Source organism: Diadema antillarum, unplaced genomic scaffold, assembly GCF_040938485.1.
Source record: "Diadema antillarum isolate AM-2024a unplaced genomic scaffold, OU_Dant_1.0 seq00001575_RagTag, whole genome shotgun sequence".
Lineage (NCBI taxonomy): Eukaryota > Metazoa > Echinodermata > Echinoidea > Diadematoida > Diadematidae > Diadema > Diadema antillarum.
In genome coordinates, this window is record NW_027272295.1 from 444486 (window position 1) to 464985 (window position 20500).

Below are 20500 nucleotides of genomic sequence, written 5' to 3' on the forward strand. Positions count from 1 at the left end.
TAATAGTGGTGATAAAGATCAATGGTCATGGTCAGACTCACTTTGTTTTTATCAAGTACATAACTTATTTTTCCAGCCCATAACCACAACTTCGAATATTTAATTTAGATGATATTCTTAAATGGTATAAAAACTAGATAATTAGTAGCCCGAAATGACAGATGTGAATGGTCAAGATATTGAAAGTCTAAAACCAATAATTTTTAGCAAATATTTCGAATTCCAAGCATAACTTCCTGTGATAGATAGGAAAGTCTAGTGACCATGCTTATTTAATGAAATGGACTGAAATAAGGGATAATAATTTTGAGGGTGGGTTTTAAGTCAGTACTTGAGGTCCATACGGTGAAGATCAAAGATCCCTCAGTTAAAGATGTGGTGAAGAGTGCTTTCGGTAAAATGTGGTGATTGCGTGGGAAGGCGTATAGGTACCCCACTTTATACTGTGAGCTGTTAACTCCGTCGTTTTCACACGGAACGATTGAATTTTGTATTTTCTTCGTTTTTAATGAATGGTCATGGGAACTACGTGACCACGATAAACAAGTAATAGTTTTAAATCCTCCTAGATGCATTTAGATTTAAAATATGATGACGATACTTTACATATTTGTTAATTTTTAAATGTTAAATGTACATTCAACTCGGAGAGGTTTGGTGTTATCTATAATTCTGAAGTATCGAAATGGTGCAATACTGGTTGATGTCATCAGTGATTTAAAGTTTGCTATAAAATCTCGACTCTATACTTTACAGTTAACTTTGTTATCGCACCTGTGTTTTAATATCAGCAATTCAAATAAATGAGACAAATTTTAATAACCACTGACATCTCGCTGTAATATAGTTGTTCCTAGTGTTTGTGCGTGTATGTTGTTTTACTCTTCTTGCATATATCGATGTTACACAACAATTTGATATCGCAAACCGAATTTGATTTGATTTTTACATTCCTTTTTGATACAAGAATATGACACACAGTCAATTGAACGAAGTTCTGTAGTGATATTCGAACAGAGGAAATACATGGAAACAGGTAGATAGTTGGCTTAAATGTATACAGCATTGTTTTGTTTTGGTTTTGATGATACAAAATGAAGATAAGCAGGTGTCGCATTACGCATAAAAAAACCCAAACAAGAATCCATGGATACCTGCTGTTCAAGAGAAACCTGTTGAGTAAAAATGCAGGAGACCGTTATCATAAGCAGATGATTGACGAGGATTATGGGTTGAGAAACACTTATTATACAATACGATCATAGATTATCCAGTCACCACTCGCCGAGCCCTTTTTGCGAATGGGGGAAACAAAATGTGAAATGGTTCATTGTAGTGGAAAATTGTTAAGAATTTGTGCAATTAAGTTTTGCGTGTACACATGCAAGAGAATATGTCTTGATGGTCATGTTTGCAAAGTTGATGTGTGATTACATGAAAAGCAAGCGAATCATAAACGCCATGCTTAAATCATTAACTACACAACGTTAAATAATATATCTCTAAACTGTTTTTTCAATACATGAATAGATTATCATCGTACAAGACGGTCGGGTAAGGGGTTCCAGCCCTAAGTTGTGCTATTTATAGGAAAATTATTGGCTTTGTTTCACAACCAAGGCATTATTTTAATGATTCGATGGTGACCTTGTCGATGGTGCTTTTACTAACGATGTGTATGTGCTTATCAACTGACCAAACGTATGCCGATGATTCTGTCGATACCATGGCCGGCGGAACGGGGGGGGGGGGGGGGGGGCACTTTCTTTGCACCATACAAAGGAATACATAAGAGGTCACCACTTTGGCCCCCTCCCCCCACTTGTTTTACCCCGGAAGTGCGTAAGTGGCACTAATAAGAAATAGATAGAGACCGTGAAGTGTGAGTGCGGTAAGGTTATGTTTTTGCGCTGAAGACTTTGTTGTTGTTTTTTTTTGCTTGTCAGCTGAAGAAGCCCGGAAGTGGAAGGAAGGAGGAAGATGAGCTGAAGACCTTTTTTTTTTCTTTTTTGCTTGTCAGCTCATAAAACCCGGAAGTGGGCCCCCACTTTTGAAAACGCTCCGCCGGCCCTGGATACGTGTGTATATATCAGTAATAATGACAGCCTTTCTGTTGACGATCGTAAAGAGGATGCTGCTGATGCAAATGAAATTAATTCTAATGACTGACAAGATGACAACTATTTTTTTTTATTATGATATCACTCAAATGATGCCCGTTCTAAATAAAGATTATATTCTTATTCATATTGATTTGTTCGGGAAGGGGTCAAGCAGGGGTTGTTCTTCTTGTGGAAGCAGTAATTACAGTAATGATGCCACAATTGAATACTTGACCCAAATCCAAATTTAAATATCGTCTTTGGAGACCCTTTATGACGTCATGCAAAGATAGATAATCAGTGTTGTGCGCCAGATCGCTGAACTTCAATTATGAATTGTAAAAGCTCACTTGTGGGGGGAGGGACGCGCCCCTTCCCTTTGGTGCACCTCCATAAACTCATAGTAGGCCTATGTATAGCCTATGTAGATCGGGGAAAAATGCAAACATTCCACCAAAGTGTGCACCAGATCGCTCATTTTGAGATATTATACAGAAGCTACCTCGTTTGTGCAGGGACATCCCTACCCCCTCTCCCTTTGGTCCAGTATCTCGATAAACTATAATAGTGAAGACGCACACTCGGGTCAAAAGGTGACAGATATCACGATTTAGCCATTCACACTGTCACTGAATAGTATATTGTGCATATTTTGTTTGCTTGAATTTAAAAAAAAATCATTCCACCTAAAGTGTAGGTTACCATTCATCCTTGACCTCCCCTAGCTCCCCCCCCAAAAAAAAAAAAAAAATCGGGCCGCAGTGATCAAAGTTCCAATTTCTTGACCTTTATCTGCACCTCCTCCCTTTGAAAAATCTTGGCTACGGCGGTCTGCGTGATCATAATATTTGATGTTGATACTATCATCGTTATCATTTTCTAGCTATTATCATGATTTTTTATTGCCATTACCTCTAGCACAATCTTTCCTTCTCATTTTGCACCTACGGAGTATTACAGATTTCAGATTTCGATGCATTCAACACTTTCAGTAAAAACAGAAGAAAAATACAGAAAATTGACAACACCATACTATAACAAAGAAAAGAATGATCACAATAACCATCAGTATAACATTACGAATATACAATACATTTGAAAGTGTTCGGAGACAGTCAGAAAGGCTATGCCTTACATAAAAGTCCTCTCCCCACACTATTTCATTCATAAAATACCGAAATATTGATTGAATACATTTCTTTATGAATTAATACACACATACGCACACACACACACACACACACACACACTGACGTATTTCATAAGAGAACAATTTATCGCACAATTTCGGCATACTGATTTAAAACATGCAATCTTAATTTTCCTTTGAAGACATTCAGCGATGAACTCTGTCTTATTTCAACCTGAATAGCATTCCAAATTTTGGGTCCATTAAAAAATATAGAATTATATGATTATATGATTATATATACAAAAGTATATATTGTTATGTTCGCGCATCTTGTTTCATATGCGCTTATTGTTTCATACGTGCGGTTCTACTCCGACGAGTGCTCGTCGAAAACGTTCAGTAGTATGTATTTGTTTCACGCAATGCGTACTGCCATTCAATGTGCCTCAAGCCAGCAGATGACATTGCCAAGATTTCCCTACCTTTGCCAAGTGAAATGGGATTTTCAAAGCTCCACGTGCAAAAAAAAACTGCACGATATAGTTAGCAGCTCAGGACTGTTCGTGAATTTAGTGAATTTTATTGACTCTTTCGACCCCCTCTCGGGGTATGAGAGTACAAACAAAGAATATGAATAACAATATGACAAACCAGTGAATACAATTCTTGTAGATTACACATAATGACACAAAAGATATACAAGATAATATAGTGTATATGAGAATAAAAACATGAGTAAAATGATAAGATACACAGACAATCTACATGTAAATGGCAGAATATTACAAATTTAACAAAGAAGGTTGCTTCACTAACCTATACTAGCCGCTAAGTGTCCGTGTAGGACCAACTCTTTTTGTACTATCTATGGCACTGGCGTAGCCAGGGGGGGGGGGGGGGGGGAGGGCGATGGGGGCGGTCGCCCCCCCCCCCCCCCCTAAGATTTGGACCGGGGATTTGGGAGGCGGAAAAAAAAATGCGTGTATATTGTATGCATGCACATGAAGCGGGTCTCCTTTTGAACCTTTCATCAAATTTTTTTGAATATTTCACTCAAAGTGTGCACCAGATCGTTGAATTTCAATTCAAAATATGTAAAATTTCTCGTGCTTGGGAGGGGGTATCCCCCTCCCAAACCCTCGACCTCTGTGCCTCTTTCCCTAGCTTAGTACACTTTTTAGATTAAAAAAAAAAAAAATGAATAATTCTGAGTGCACAAGACTTATCACTTATATTCCGAAAAACTCAAGGTTCCCTCATGTATAAGGGGAATTTCCCCTTTTAATCGACCCTTTCCTCCCTCAGTCCCCCCGCCCCATCAGTTTTTTTTTTTTTTGATTTCCCAAATGTTGGTTCCATCAAATATGCGTATACGAGATATCTCAATTTCAACCTTAAAAAGGCAAAAGCTCCATCGGAAGAGAAGGGTGGAGATAACACTCGCCCACGCCTTCTCCCTGCTCGCCCGCCCCTCCCCCCCCCCTCTTCCGCCATGCATAGAAAAAGACTGTGGCTATACCCAGATCGCTTTATTTCAATTCTAAAAACGCAAAAACTCCGCGAGCGGGAGGGGGAATCCCCCTTCCCCTAAGCTCTACCTCACTAGACTTTATACATACAGATGGTGTACATTCGGAATAAGAGCTAAATTCCGTGATTTCACTTCGATGAAAAAGTATTGCACCAAAAATTTACACATGATCGCTGAATTTCAGGTCTGAAAACGCAAAATCACCTTCGTGTGGGAGGGGATATGCCCCTATCTACACCCTGTGCTTTTTCTGTTTGATTGCTGAACAGACAGCGTTCATGATATTCTGTGTAAGAATTGTTTAATACAAGAAGATTATTTAAATGATACCATTTTATAGGCAAATTGTTCAATAATAATCTACACTAAAATATACTGCAACCTTAAACAAGTGGGACTGTTTCACGTCGATAAAACGCGCAAAAACATGCATCAAATTGCACCATTTGCAACATCAAAATGCAAAAAGTTCTCACCATGGGAGGGGGGAAACCCCCCTCCCACACCCTCCCCTCCCCCTTCGCTCGCTCCGCTCGCTCGGGTTCAGTCGCGTTCATGATATTCAGTGAAAAGAATTAATACAAGAAGATTATTTAAATGATACCATTTTATAGGCAAATTGTTCAATGATAACCTACATCAAAATATACTGCTACCTTAAACAAGTGTTACTGTTTCACGTCGATAAAACGCGCAAAAACATGCATCAAATTGCACCATTTGCAACGTCAAAATGCAAAAAGTTCTCACCGTGGGAGGGGGGTCACCCCCTCCCACGCCCTCCCCCCCCCCCTCGCTCGCTCCGCTCGCTCGGGTTCAGTCGCGTTCATGATATTCAGTGAAAAGAATTAATACAAGAAAGGGCTTTTTACACTTGTAAAATTTTGCTTAGCCCCGGACCAACGGTGGGGCTAAGGGGGGGCCTTAGCCCCACCGTTGGTACGGGACTATCCTTAGCCCACTTTCTGTTTACACTCGTTTTTGCCAAAGTGGGCTAGCCCCACCGATAGTACGGTACTATCTGGCCCTGCAAAATAGCAGGGGTTAGCACCGCAATTGCGGTGCCAAGCAAGTGAGTGTAAACAGAACGAAAAAATAATCCTGGGCTAAGCGACGGAGACGAAGTCCGACCCTCACTGACCAATCAGAAACGAGGCAATCAAGTGCTGCCGGTGCGTGCGTGTACGTGTACAGTACACAGCGTAATTATGAATATTCATGTGGTTTGGAAAGTCCGGGGCTAAGAAATACGAGTGTAAAAAGGTCAGTTTTCTCCTTAGCCCCGGACAAGAGATAGTACGGGACTAATTGGCGAGTGTAAAAAGCTGAAAAATTGGTACGGGACTAACGATAGTCCTGGGTCAGAGAAAGTCCGGGGTTAAGAAACACAAGTGTAAAAAGCCCTGAAGTGTATTTAAATCATACCATATTATAGGCAAATTGTTCAATGATAACCTACATCAAAATATACTGCAACCTTAAACAAGTGGGACTGTTTCAACTCGTTAAAACACGCAAAAACATGCATCAAATTGCACCATTTGCAACATCAAAATGCAAAAAGTTCTAACCGTGGGAGGGGGGACACCCCCTCCCACACCCTCCCCTCCCCCCTCTCTCGCTCCGCTCACTCGGGTTCAGTCGCGTTCATGATATTCAGTGAGGAGAATTAATACAAGAAGTTTATTTTAATTATACCATTTTATAGGCAAATTGTTCAATAATAATCTACATCAAAATAAACTGCTACCTTAAACGAGTGGGACTTTCACGTCGATAAAACGCGCAAAAACATGCATCAAATTGCACCATTTACAACATCAAAATGCAAAAAGTTCTTACCGTGGGAGGGGGGACACCCCCCTCCCACACCCTCCCCTCCCCCCTCGCTCGCTCCGCTCGCTCGGGTTCAGTCGCGTTCATGATATTCAGTGAAGAGAATTAATACAAGAAGTTTATTTAAATTATACCATTTTATAGGCAAATTGTTCAATGATAATCTACATCAAAATAACCTGCTACCTTAAACGAGTGGGACTTTCACGTCGATAAAACGCGCAAAAAATGCATCAAATTGCACCATTTGCAACATCAAAATGCAAAAAGTTCTTACCGTGGGAGGGGGGACACCCCCCTCCCACACCCTCCCCTCCCCCTAGCTCGCTCCGCTCGCTCGGGTTCAGTCGCGTTCATGATATTCAGTGAAAAGGTTTAATACAAGAAGTGTATTTAAATTACCCCCGGTATACCATTTTATAGGCAAATTGCTCAATGATAATCTACATCAAAATAAACTGCTACCTTAAACAAGTGGAACTGTTTCACGTCGATAAAACGCGCAAAAACATGCATCAAATTGCACCATTTACAACATCAAAATGCAAAAATTTCTCACCGTGGGAGGGGGGACACCCCCCTCCCACACCCTCCCCTCCCCCTCGCTCGCTCCGCTCGCTCGGGCTCGGTCGCTTCGCTCCCTCGCACACTAACCGCCCCCCCCCTAAGATGAAATCCTGGCTACGCCGTTGATCTATGGTGCTTATTTAATAAGTGATTATCTTTTTCAGAGTTTTTAGTAAAATTGGGAAATGATAAGACGAGTAAATCTTACTAGGTTTTTCAACAGAAAGGTACTTTTGGTATCAAAAAACTCTGTCACGTGCAAAGCACTTGGAAACCTAATTTTGGTTAACTTTTTGGGCAGGTACAAACGTCTCTCCCTTTGGAAATAAGGACAAACAAATATATAATGAAACTCGTCACCTATTTGAGACGACAAGCAGAGTGTACACTGAATATTACAATGTGATGTGTTTGGATTACTGTATATCGACCATTGTTTACAGGTAATTTATGCGATCTACACCGAAACTTACATTATTCAAAAGCATCATAATAAATTTTACATTTTTTCTTCTTTTTTTATTTTGAGAGATACCATACATTAATCGGCTGAGCATGCACGCACCTGTCCGCAGCTCCCTAGCTACATCCTCCCTTACTTTGCCGGGTCCTACTAATTGACGCAAACTAATGCAAACTAATACAAACTAATGCAAACTAATGCAAACTAATGCAAACTGACGCAAACTAATACAAACTCAATGCAAACTGAATGCAAACTACTAATCAATGCAAACTAATGCAAAATACTAATTAATGCAAACTAATACAAACCATTAGCGGTGAAAATTAGGGTGAATTACAGTACCTGGACCTGGCTCTTCCGAGGCCACTCTCACGTTAGTCCTCTCGAAACAAAAACTAGTATCGATCAAGTAAATCCATTCTATCGAGAATGACTAACGCAACTGCTCAACAGTCAACACTAATTTGAAAAAAAAAAAACATTTTATGAAAATATCATTAAATTCATATTTCTTGACCAAATAGATATCGTTTTGAATATATTTCGCTTTCAAAATTCAGAAAATGTAAAGCAGAATGATGCCCAGAAATACGGATATTACTGATCGATCATAAATGCCGAAATACTAATTGATGCAAACTCGACGCAAACTCCAAAACACAACGCTATCCTATGCGAAAACAACCTATATCGATTAAAAATATCGGGAAATGAAACCCCGAAATACTAATTAATGCAAACTCAACGCAAACTCAAAAACACAACGCTATCCTATGCGAAAACAACCTATATCGATTACAAATATCGGGAAATGACACCCCGAAATACTAATTAATGCAAACTCAACGCAAACTCCAAGACATAACGCTATTCTATGCAAAAACAACCTATATCGATTACAAATATCGGGAAATGACATCCCGAAATACTAATTAATGCAAACTCAACGCAAACTCAAAAACACAACGCTATCCTATGTGAAAACCTCCTATATCGATTACAAATATCGGAAAATGACATCCCGAAATAATACTTAATGCAAACTCCAAGTCACGACGTTTTCGAATGTGAAAACAATGTAAATTTATCATGAATATCGGAAATTGACACATCGAAACACTATAGTAATGCAAACTCCAAAACAAAAAGTTTTCCTACGTGAAAACTACCTAAATTAATTACAAATATCGGAAAATAACACCTTGACATAAAAAGAAAAAAAAATTGTCTCACAGTATTCTATCACATTCCTGTATCAAATTTCACTCTTGCAGAAGCGTAAATTTATTTAACACCTGACTGAATTGCAGTTTCAAGCAAAAGTGGGGGTAGTGATGTAGAAGAATTTTCATTTTCTATTTTAGAACTCTCGAATTATCAAGCAGGAGCTTTATTTTGAGAAATACTCCCAACACTTAAATGATTCTCAGATAAATTTTTATGAAAATTCCGTTGTGTTAATCCCAAATTGCCAATTGTTTCTGGAAGATAATATAATCACTTTCCTGGAAATTAAAGATTTTGTACCCACTGCAATAAGAATGATATTGGTGATGAATTTCATTACCTTTTCATTGCAGCCTCTTCAATGAACAGCAAAAGAAATACTTAATAAGATATCACAGGCAATACCCAAAATGAAGGTGGATCAATTATCTAATTGTGAAAAGAGGGCAGTCCTTTCTAGTTTAACCAAGTTTTACAATTGATAATGACATATGTAGGCCTACATGAGTATTTTTTCGACCTTCTCTTAGTTACTTGTTTATGTCTTTTTACAGGCCGTGCTTTCTATATATTGAGTAATCTGCTGAACTTGTCTTCCCACTCTCCCCTCTTTCTCTTCCTTTCTCTTCTTGCTCTCGCATGCCCATATATTTCCTTCATTCTTTGTTCACTTATTGTCTAAATATATTTCTGTACTTTTTTTTAACGTTTTTTAATCTTTTTTGTTGTTTTTATCAATGATATGTCACTCGTATTTCTTTTATTGTTAATATGTCCAAGGAATTTGTCATCAGCTTTGTGTCCTTCTCACTGTTCCCTATTACTCTTTATTAATCCTCTCTCACTCTCTCATCTCTCTTCATATTTTCCTTCCTGTTTTGTTCACTATTATCAAACCGTGTATTTCTGTACATTCTTCTTTGTTTTTATTTTCATCAATCGCACTTCACTCCTATTTACCTTATCTTAGTTGTTTTGTATAAACTTAAAGTTACTTGCAACTCTGTTTGGATTATTGAAGTAATAACGTGAAATATGACTTTTAATTGGACCCCGATAGCCAGAATATGGGTTGTTGAGTAGAATGAACTTTGAACTTTAGACTCAGTAATATCACAGTCCTGCAAACACGTCGTGAAAGGAAGGTGTCGATCGATTAACCCTATAAAGCCGAGGGGGGGGGGCATTGTGCCCCCTATCAGATTTCATTCGCCACTCCTTCGCCCTTAATCCAATTTCAACCAATTTTGTGTGACTTTCCCTAAAGTCTTATTCCAAACATTTTGATATATAATTTAGCTATATCTGATATTGCTGGTTGCCATGGCAACCATAAATTGACAACCATATCAGTCAGATTTTGCGTATTTTTCTGTTCAAATTCCAATTAACAATATATTGTGTATGAAATGGGCGTTTCTTGGCTGAAATTTGCTGAAGAAGCAAAATGTATAGTAATTATGGCTGTGAAATGTTTTTCCTATCATTTCCTTTGTTTTCATGTGACAATGGCATAAAACAATAGAAATAATAGAGATAATTGAAAACAACAGTATTTTCAAAAGATTGCCGTTCTATTTTGCGTGATTTTGATTCCTTCACCCAAGTTATAACTCTAATATCATCTGTTTATCACATTATCAATCTGCAAACTTAAAAATCCAATATTATGGAAACATGAAATGTGATAACTACGCATATACCTATCCAAAACAATGCATCACAGGTCTCATAATGTATGTCTTTATGTTGTTATTAATAGCGCCCCCATGTGGTGACCCTGAGAAATTTCAACCATAACAAATAACGAGCTTCGACTTGCACATCATTTGTGGGAAATATGAAAATGATTGATCCATCATTAAACACATACACTTGGGATAAAGAAGTTATACAGAAAAAGCATTTTTTTAAAGCATATTTCCTATGTATTTCTTCATATTTTGGTGAATAGCTCCCTCTATGGGTGACCTTGAGAAAAATCAAACGTGCAGTCATGTAGAGTATGAGATGCTCTACTTATGTGCCAAATATGACGATGAAACATTAAACAATAACAAAGTTATACAGGGGGGGCACAATGTCCCCCCCCCCCCCTTAGGCGTGGGAAGGGTCAAAATAGCTTGGGCTTTATAAGGTTAACAGGTCGTCAATGCAAACTCCTGAGCGCATTTGATCGATTTTCTTTATAAAATCTGATTCCTACAAATTGCTGTCGATGACTGTACCGAAACCATGGAATATGCACCGTAGATCATATAATAATAGTAACCAATTTATGAATAACTTAGTCACATCGACAGTATGTCGGAGGGGCGCAATTTCTTATGTTTATTTTATCACTGCGGTGTGTCATGTCTGCGCCATTGTCAAAGGCAACAAAGTTCCACAATCAGTCTTAAGTATTGTTTCCTAACATATTGAATCTTTCAGTTGAATGCAATGCGCAGATAGATAATTATCAGTCTTAAGTATTGTTTCCTAACATACTGAATCTTTCAGTTGAATGCAATGCGCGTAATATCATCAACATATACTTCAACGACAGTAGTCATGATTATCTTTATAGAAGTAGCCAACTAACCGACAAAATCCAACAATAGGCATATTGCCACAATATTATGGTACTTGGTGTACAGGTGATAATAGAGCTCCCTGTTCGCAGCTTCAGCAATTAGTTCGCTGAATTGACTTTGTATTACTTCTATGTATGAAAAAGATATTTAGAAAAGGAATTGAATATGTTTGATAAATAGGGTAATCGGGAAAATAAAAAGCGGCAGGTATGGTATATTAAAAGCCTTTTACAGGTACATGTACTTTACTCAACTCTTTACTAAACAATGCTAAATCAGGTAAAAGAAGTCAGGACATATTTGGAGGATTATGCTGGCCCATGTCCTTATACGGGAATATTGGATTTCCATGGAAGTGAAATAAGTATTTGCGGCTATATATTCAATACTCACCTACTGAATTATTCTCCATAGTATATATTTTGACGTTCGAAGTGTCTTCTTAACACCCTGTCATACACTGTAACAAAACTGGAATCATATTGACGGAATAAAGTATAAAAGTCTACCAAAAAAAGAGAAAATACAAACAGCTGGACTCCTTTACATTTATATCCTTTGGGTAAGTGAAAATAGTTACTCTGTTAAAAAGATCATTGCGCTAGTATCCTTCTTTTTTCCAAATTCCTGCCCAGACTCTTTAACAACAACAACAACAACCAAAAAAAAAACAACAAACAAACAAACAAACATATTACTTTATTACATGTTACTTTTATTCTCTGTGGCAACTTTATTTCCACTTTTCATCACAGGGATACTTTTGTTGAAATTATGTTATATAAAAATGGACATTTTCCAGGAAAATTTTACCCCTAAATAATTTCGTAACACTTTGTTAAGGCAAAGGCAACGACCAATCAGGAACCCGAAGTACTAATTACTGAAAACCACAAAACACAATGTTATCTGATAGGAAAATGACATGAAGCTCGCCTATAGCACCTCCTTGATGGAGCGATATGAAACAAAAATCTGTGGTAAAGAAACAACTCAAGTTTCCAGGAAGATAAATGTTTTAGTATGAAATAAAATTCCTTAATACACTCTTCATGCTACCCTTTATAATCTTATGTTACTATTCTGTATATCACTATAGTCTTTCTACGTCACAGTTTACGAGGCATGAGATTCGCTTTCATATCGATCTCATGTTCTTTTTTTATGTTCCCTTAGTTCTTTCATTTGATATACAGTATGAAATATTTGGTATATCCCATTATCATCTTACCGTGAGTAATGTCAACGAAGCTTTGAATTTGATTAATAGTTCGGATTCGGAACTGGTAGACTGCATTAAAGTCTTGACTACGTCTGGTCAAATTTCGAAATAAATTGTGTAAGTATTTGAATTATGTCTACCATTATCCTCCAGTATTTGGCACTGAAAATAAGCCAGGGCCACCGACTCTTTAATCAATATAGCCTATAACGTTGACAACGTCAAGTGACATAGCCTTACAGGTATACATGCTATGACGCGCGCTACGTGGGACCACCTGCAAATTACGTACGAAAAAACAAAAACAAAACGAACAACAACAAATGATACCGCCATAACTGACCCCCTCCATTTCCTGAATCATTGAGCAAACGATGATGACCCTGATGACTCAGTCAGGATGAATCTATGGGCATACACAGCGATGATCAGGGGCGTCGATCCTACGGGGGGGGGGGGGGGGGAGGGGGGAGGGTGTGCAAAGGGCCATTTGCCGTGCCCTCATGGAAATGTTGGGGGCAAACAACCAAACAATTCCCGAGATGAGGAAAAAAAATACATCTCGAACTTTCTTGATTGGAAATTGTCTAAAATAAATACCGCAAAAAATTCTTATGCACCAGATCGTTGAATTGCAATCATAGACATACAAAAGCTTCCCCACTGGGTCCCTTTTGACAGACTTTGTACACTTTTGAGATTGATGTATTTCCTGATGTTTTATTAGAAGTGTGCAGCAGATATTTCACTTTCAAAAGTTTCCTCATAATAATGCAGAGGCGTCGATGGGGGGAGGGGGTGGTTCCCTCCCATAAAAGTATTGGGGGCAAACATATTATATTGCTCCTCCTCGTTATTTCGGAGATGTGGAAATTTTCACTCTTTTTTTTAAAATAGAAATCTGTCTAAATATATTACCCCAAGATGGCAGAATTTCAATTTTGAAAATACAAAACCTCCCTCGCGTGAGAGGGGAACAGTCCTACCCCCTTCCATACCCTCCTCATTCTGACCTTTGTACTTAATACACTTTTACAGATTTCCAAATATTTCATCTAAAGTGTGCACCATGCAGGTCTGTCATTCGGTCAAAAAAAAAAATCAAACGTTTTTTCTGGTGGGTGGGAGGAGATAACTATGGGGTTCTTCCACCTCCACAGATTTAATTAGTACTCACTTTTGGGATTGGAATTTTCCCAGATTCCGTCATGAACGTGTTTACGAGATATTTTCATTTTGATTTGAATAAACACAAAAGCTCCCTCGTATACAGGGGTGTCGATCCTAGTAGGGCTATACAGGGGGCAAACATGTCATTTTGTCCCCAATATTTCCCGAAATGAGGAAGATTTTCCTGCTTTTTGACTGGAAACTGTCCAAATATTTAACCCATATTATGCACCTGGTCCTCGAATTTCAATATTGTCAAAATGATACCCCTTTCCACACACTTCCCCATTTCGTCGCCTATTGATACTTGATACACTTTGGAAAGTTGGGCAAATGCAGAATATTTCATCACAAAGTGTGCATCAAATCTGTCACTTCAATTCTAATAAACTCAAATGTTCCCTCATCCTCTTTAAATTTACCCTTTCCCCACTCGGGTCCTATCCTTAGAATTAGATGTGGCATACTTTGGGGATTGACAATTTTCCGAACATGGCGCAAAAGTGTGCATCAGATCCTTCTATTTCAATTGTAAAAATGCAAAAAGTCCGTCGTGTGCAAGGGGACTATCCTCTCCCACATAGTCACCTCCCCCCGTCAACTTCCATATATTTGGTACTGAGATACCGCGATTTAGTCATTCATAATATATGTGAATATTTATTTTTCTTTGTTTTTTGACAGGAGAATAATCCAAAAATTTCACCAAAAGTGAGCACCAGATCTCCGAATTTCAGATCTGAAAAAGCATATCTTCCTCGTGTGGGAGTGGGCACAGTCACTCCCCCCCCCCCCATTCTTCTAATTCTAATTTATATTTTACTATAGAATACTTACGCTTTTCACAAAAACAAAACTCGAATATCTCACCAAAAGTGTGCACCATATCTCTAAATTCCAGGGCCCCCTTGCGTGAGAAGGGACCTATCCCCCTTCACAGCACATTTTCGTGAATACAATTTAATGTTTCTTACTTTTGTGACAGAAGCAATATTTCACACACACACACACACACACACACACACACACACAAATGTGTGCACCTAGATCTCTGAAGTAAAGGTCTGATATTGCAAAATCTCTCTCATGTTGGAGGGGGTAACTCCCTCCCTTATAGGGGCGTCGATCCTGGGGGCGCAGGGGGTAGTTACCCCCCCCCCCCCCCATAAAACATTGGAGGGGCAAACATATTATTTTGTCACATAATCAACCAACACTTGTTGTGACATTGAATGATACATACAGAAGATTAGTCCAAATTGAAATAACACATGTTCTTAAATCATCTGTCGTCAAACACAAAGACATACCTTAGCTTATTTTTTTTTTTTGGCAGACGCACTCACACACACACACACACTCACACATCCATCTTAAGTGTACGGAGAAATAGAGATGAGAGAAAGAAAGGTAGAGGAAGAAAGGAAGTCTAGTCAGTCATGGATACCTTCTGTCTAAATACACTCTCTTTATATAGAACTTTACACCTAGAAAATGTAGCGGTAGATTTAAGGTCATCATCGATAGAATTACATTTCTTGACACCTGTAAAATATATAGATTGCAATCCGCTTAGAGTTGAATAAGTCACAGGTTTACGAAAATTATAGCGTTCCCGAATTGGATATGAATGGAGTGAGGAATTCATCGGGAACATGTATAAACATACATAAACAACAAAACATTCAGTTTGACCGGATCAAAAATTGGAAGCATCCGAAATTGCACAAAGAGTGGTGAACTTGTTAATATAATGACTATTGCTTATATACGTAAAGCTCGTTTTTTAAGCATACTGTAATCTGTGAATGTGTACCCTGTTTGTGTTCCCCAAATTCATTGCAATAATCAAGATGAGGTAAAATTATTGCATTGTAAATTTTTACCAAGATATTAGAAAGTAATACACTTTGGCAGTTTGAAAATAAAAAGACTTAAAACTCTATCACGTCTGATTCTGCAGAAGAATATGATTGAATATTCCTTTTTGATTTTGGAGGTTTGGGTCCCATAGGGACCCAAAGGGGAGCATGGTGCCAATTTGAACACATTGAGATTCTATCCCCTGGGAATGCTACTTGCCAAGTTTAGTGGATATCCAATATGTTATTATCAAGGACAACATGAAAATGTTAAAAGTTTAAGCACGACGAACGCCGGACGAAGAGCGATCGCAATAGCTCACTTGCTTGAGCCTTCGGCTCAGATGAGCTAAAATGCGAAAGCTCCCTCAATCTTAGAGTGGGGGGGGGGGGGGGGGGCAAACATATCATTCCAAATATTTCATCAAAGTGTGCACCAGATCGCTGAATTTCAATTCTAAAAATGCAAAATCTCTCTCGCCTGGTAGGGGGATACCCATCCAAAAATGTTTCATCTAAATCGGGGTTCCCACTATTGTGTGATCCATTGCGAACGACACGATTGGACATTCGTAACTGATCGCGGAAGTTTTGTTGAACTCGTCTGAAATTCACGTTTGCATACGAGGTTATGCCAGTCAATACGTGTTGGTTCGCTTGGATGCGACATGGTCACGATCGGTCTATTTCAAGCAATACGATCTGTCACGATCTGGTCTCCCTTTCAAATACGACCAGATAGGATTGCCCCGATTGAGTCTACGATTGGTTTTGATCTTACATGATCATTACTATCAGGATCCCCGATCTGGTGCGTGCAGCTACGTTCTGATACGTTCCAATACCAAGAGTCCTATGAAGGAGATTAATGAAGTTATCATGCAGAGTTAATGATAAATCAGAACAAGTGAAGGAAATATCTCAGCATGGTATCTTGATCCAAAATCCGGTACATGTTGATTATGCGTTTTATGATTTTGTTGTTGTTGTTGTTGATTTAGGCCCCAGTCTTGCTAGTAATGTACCAGTAACACTAGATAAAGAATTTCATTATTTTCTATTGATCCAAATCCTCAATCTGTGTGGTTTTTTTTTTATTCCCATCCAAGAATACGAGGTGAGGGACGTAGTTCACAAGTTAAAAACAAAAAAAGAGTGCTGGAAATGATGGCATTACGAATTTCTTATTGAAAAATACTATAGTATCCACAATATTGTCTCCTTTAACATAATTACATATATAATTTGTCCCTTGTTACTGGCGTAGTACCCAGTCAAATGAAAATTGCTAAAGTTGTTCCGGTTTATAAAAAAAGGTAATGAAGAAGAAGTAAGTAATTATCGTCCAATTTCTCATTTGACCGCGATTTCCAAGATTCTCGAACATTTGATATGTTCTCTTGTTATTAAGTTCTTAAACGAATGTAATACTTTTTGTGATTCTCAATTTGGATTTAGAACAAAAAAACCACACTCTACTACTCACGCTGTGCTTGCTTTTATCGATAAAATAGCCCACGCTATTGACGACTCATCACATACAGCTGGTAAATTCCCGGACCTGTCCAAGGCCTTTGACACTATCAATCACGATAGTTTGTTTATGAACTCTCGCATTATGGGATACGTGGAAAGGCCTTGGACTGGTTCAGGAGCTACCTAACCAACAGGAAACATTTTGTCAATATCAACGGCTCTATAGTTTTGTTTATTCTTTGTATAAATGATTTCAAAAAAAAAATCATCTAATGTTTTATCTTTTCTTCTTTTTGCCGATGGTTCAAATATCTTTTTTTCACATCGAAACCCAACAGCCCATTTAGATGTAGTGATCAGAGAATAACGTCGGTTCAAATGTGGATTCAAGCAAACAAATTGTCTTTCAATGTAAACAAAACCGTTTGTATATATGTTATTCAGTAATTCTGTTACCCACTTGCCTGAGGATATAAAAATGAATAATGATTGTTTGATTCAAGTTGAATCGTTTAAATTTTTAGGTCTATGTATTGACCATGAATGAATATGGAAATATCACATAGATTATTTATCGAAGATGCTCTCAAGAAATACTGGGATTTTAAATAAGCTAAAACATTTTTCTGAAGTATATTGTGAAAAACTTATATTTAACGCTTATTTCACCCTATCTCAGTTACGGTATACTTGCCTGGGGAAAATGTGCAAAATCACACATTGATAACATTTCCAAAATACAAAAACGGGCTATTCGTTCAATCAATCTAGCCGATTTTTATTGCCACACGAATTATTTCTTCTTTGAAAACAGACTCCTTATGGTTGCTGCTTGCTTGCCTGACGTATTTACCATGGGCGTATGGGGCATGGGGGATATATTCCCCCCCCCCCCCCCCCAGATGGAGGTGGGGGATGGCCTGTACATACCCCTCCCCCCCCCCCCCCCCTGAAACTTGGAAAATAAAATGGAGGAAGCAGAAATGCGATTGTATCAATTTTGGTATATTGCATGCCGTTCTTACGGGGTCATCCCACTAGACCGACACCCATGAATCACACAGCCCACGAGTTCGACATTGAAAACAGGTCCATGAGTCATACAGCTCACGAGTCATACAGCCCATGAGTTCGACACTACGTAAAAACAGCCCACGAGTTCGACAGATACAACACGGCGCATAATGTGTCGGTCTCGTGGGCCTTGTTTGCTTAGTGTCGGACTCATGGGCTGTGACTTGTGGGCTGTATGACTCGCGGGCTGTATGACTCTTGTGAGCTGTATGATTTGTGGGCTGTATGACTCGTGGACGTCGGTCTCGTGACGTGCACCCGTTCTTACGCCCGCCTTCAGACAGGTAACAGAGCTGAACAGTATTCTGTCTTGTAGGATAATGTATACATTATTTTCTCAAGCGCTCGTTTGCTTCGCTCGCTCGCGAAGAAAGAAACGTCGACATAAGGTATGGTCCAGACGTTGACAACGTCAAATAGTAAACATGCTATGACGCGAGCAACTCGGGACCATCTGCAAATTATGTACAAAAACAAACAAACAAACAATAACCACCCCCCCCCCCCCAAAAAAAAAATAAACAACAACAAACAAACAAACAAACAAACTATACCGCCGTATAATAATATTGAACTCCCTCCATTTCGTGATCTTGTGGGGTTCGAACCCGCAACTTCACATCTCTGAGACGTCGCCTTTAACCACTCGGCCATACGTCTCGACTACTCGGCCATACGTCTCTGATTTCCTGAATCAATCCTGAAAAGATGATGACTCTGGTGACTCAGTCAGGATACATCTATGGGCATACACAGGGATGATCAGGGGTATCGAATCTATCTCGGGGAGGGGGTTGTGAAGGGGCATTTTCCCCGCCCCTACGGAAATGTTGAGGGCAGACAAATCATTTATCTCCAAGCAATTCTCGAGATTAGGAACTTTGTTTATTGAAAATTATCTAAATACGGGCCAGAACTATTCACCAGATCGTCGAAATGCAATCTTAAACATGCAAAAGCTCCACTACTGGATCCCTTTCGATAGACATTGTAGACTTTTGAGATTGACGTATTTCCTGAAATTTTATAATAATAATAATAATAGTAGACATTTATTGAGCGCCTTTTCCACTGGATGCAAAGCGCTATGACATGTCATCCCTGGTCGCCATAGGAGATAAGATATATACAAAATACCAGGCAGTGACAGTATAAGTCCAGTGCACATAGAGGGACATCAAAATAAATAAGTCTTCAAGTTTTGTTTGAAATGATCGAGTGTGGGTGAAGATTTGAGAAGAGGAGGGAGCTTATTCCACAGCCTAGGAGCACAAGAAGAGAAAGCTGCATCTCCGGCTAGTTTTTTCGTGTGTGGTTGTGTAAAGATAACGGATGATGAAAGACGAGTGCGCCTAGAGTGAGAGTGTCGTACCAGACACTCCTCAATGTACTCTGGAGCTCTTTTGTTGACTACTTTGTAGACCAGCAGGAGAAGATCTGTGAAACCTGCATGCTCATCTTTGCATCAGAGGAAAAGATAACTCCAAGATTGCGCACATGATCAGATGAAGAGATGAGAATTGTACCAAGAGCAAGTTTGATGTCCTGTACAAGTTAAGATGGCGTTGGGAGGCGAGAACAAGAAACTCTGTTTTCTCTTCATTGAGTTTCAGCTTGTTCAGAGTCAGAGTCATAAGTTATAAGAGTGTGCAGCAGATCTTTCACTTACAAAATTTCCCTTTCAATATTTCACCCGAAGATGGCTGAATTTCAATTCTGAAACTACAAAATCTCCCTCGCGTGAGAGGGGGGTAGGCCTACCCCCCTTCCATACCCTCCCCGTTCAGTCCTTTCCACATATAGATTGACAGATTCCCAAACGTTTCATCTAAAGTGTGCACCAGGTCTCTTTCTTCAGTGTTAAAAAGAAAATGCAAAAGGGGAGGAGATATCTAGACACTTTCAATTAACGGAAGGTTCCCCCCCCCCCCAAATAAAAAAGATACACTTCTGGGATTGAAAATTTTCCCAAATTACATCATAAATGTGTTTACGAGATATTTTCATCGGAATTGCACACTCTGCACAATTTGGCAAAAATTAGATACTAGCCGGTGGGTAATAAGGCGAAGAAAGACCATAGAACCCGAAATAGTAAAAAACATAACGGCTATATACATAGTTACATAATTGTGAAGAAAATGATAGGAGAGGAAAAGAACAGAGCGATCTCAGGGAGAGAAAGAGAAAGGAAGTATGAACACTTTCCTGATTGTAACAAATAAATCAAAATAAACTTAAATACGACCATGATTTAAC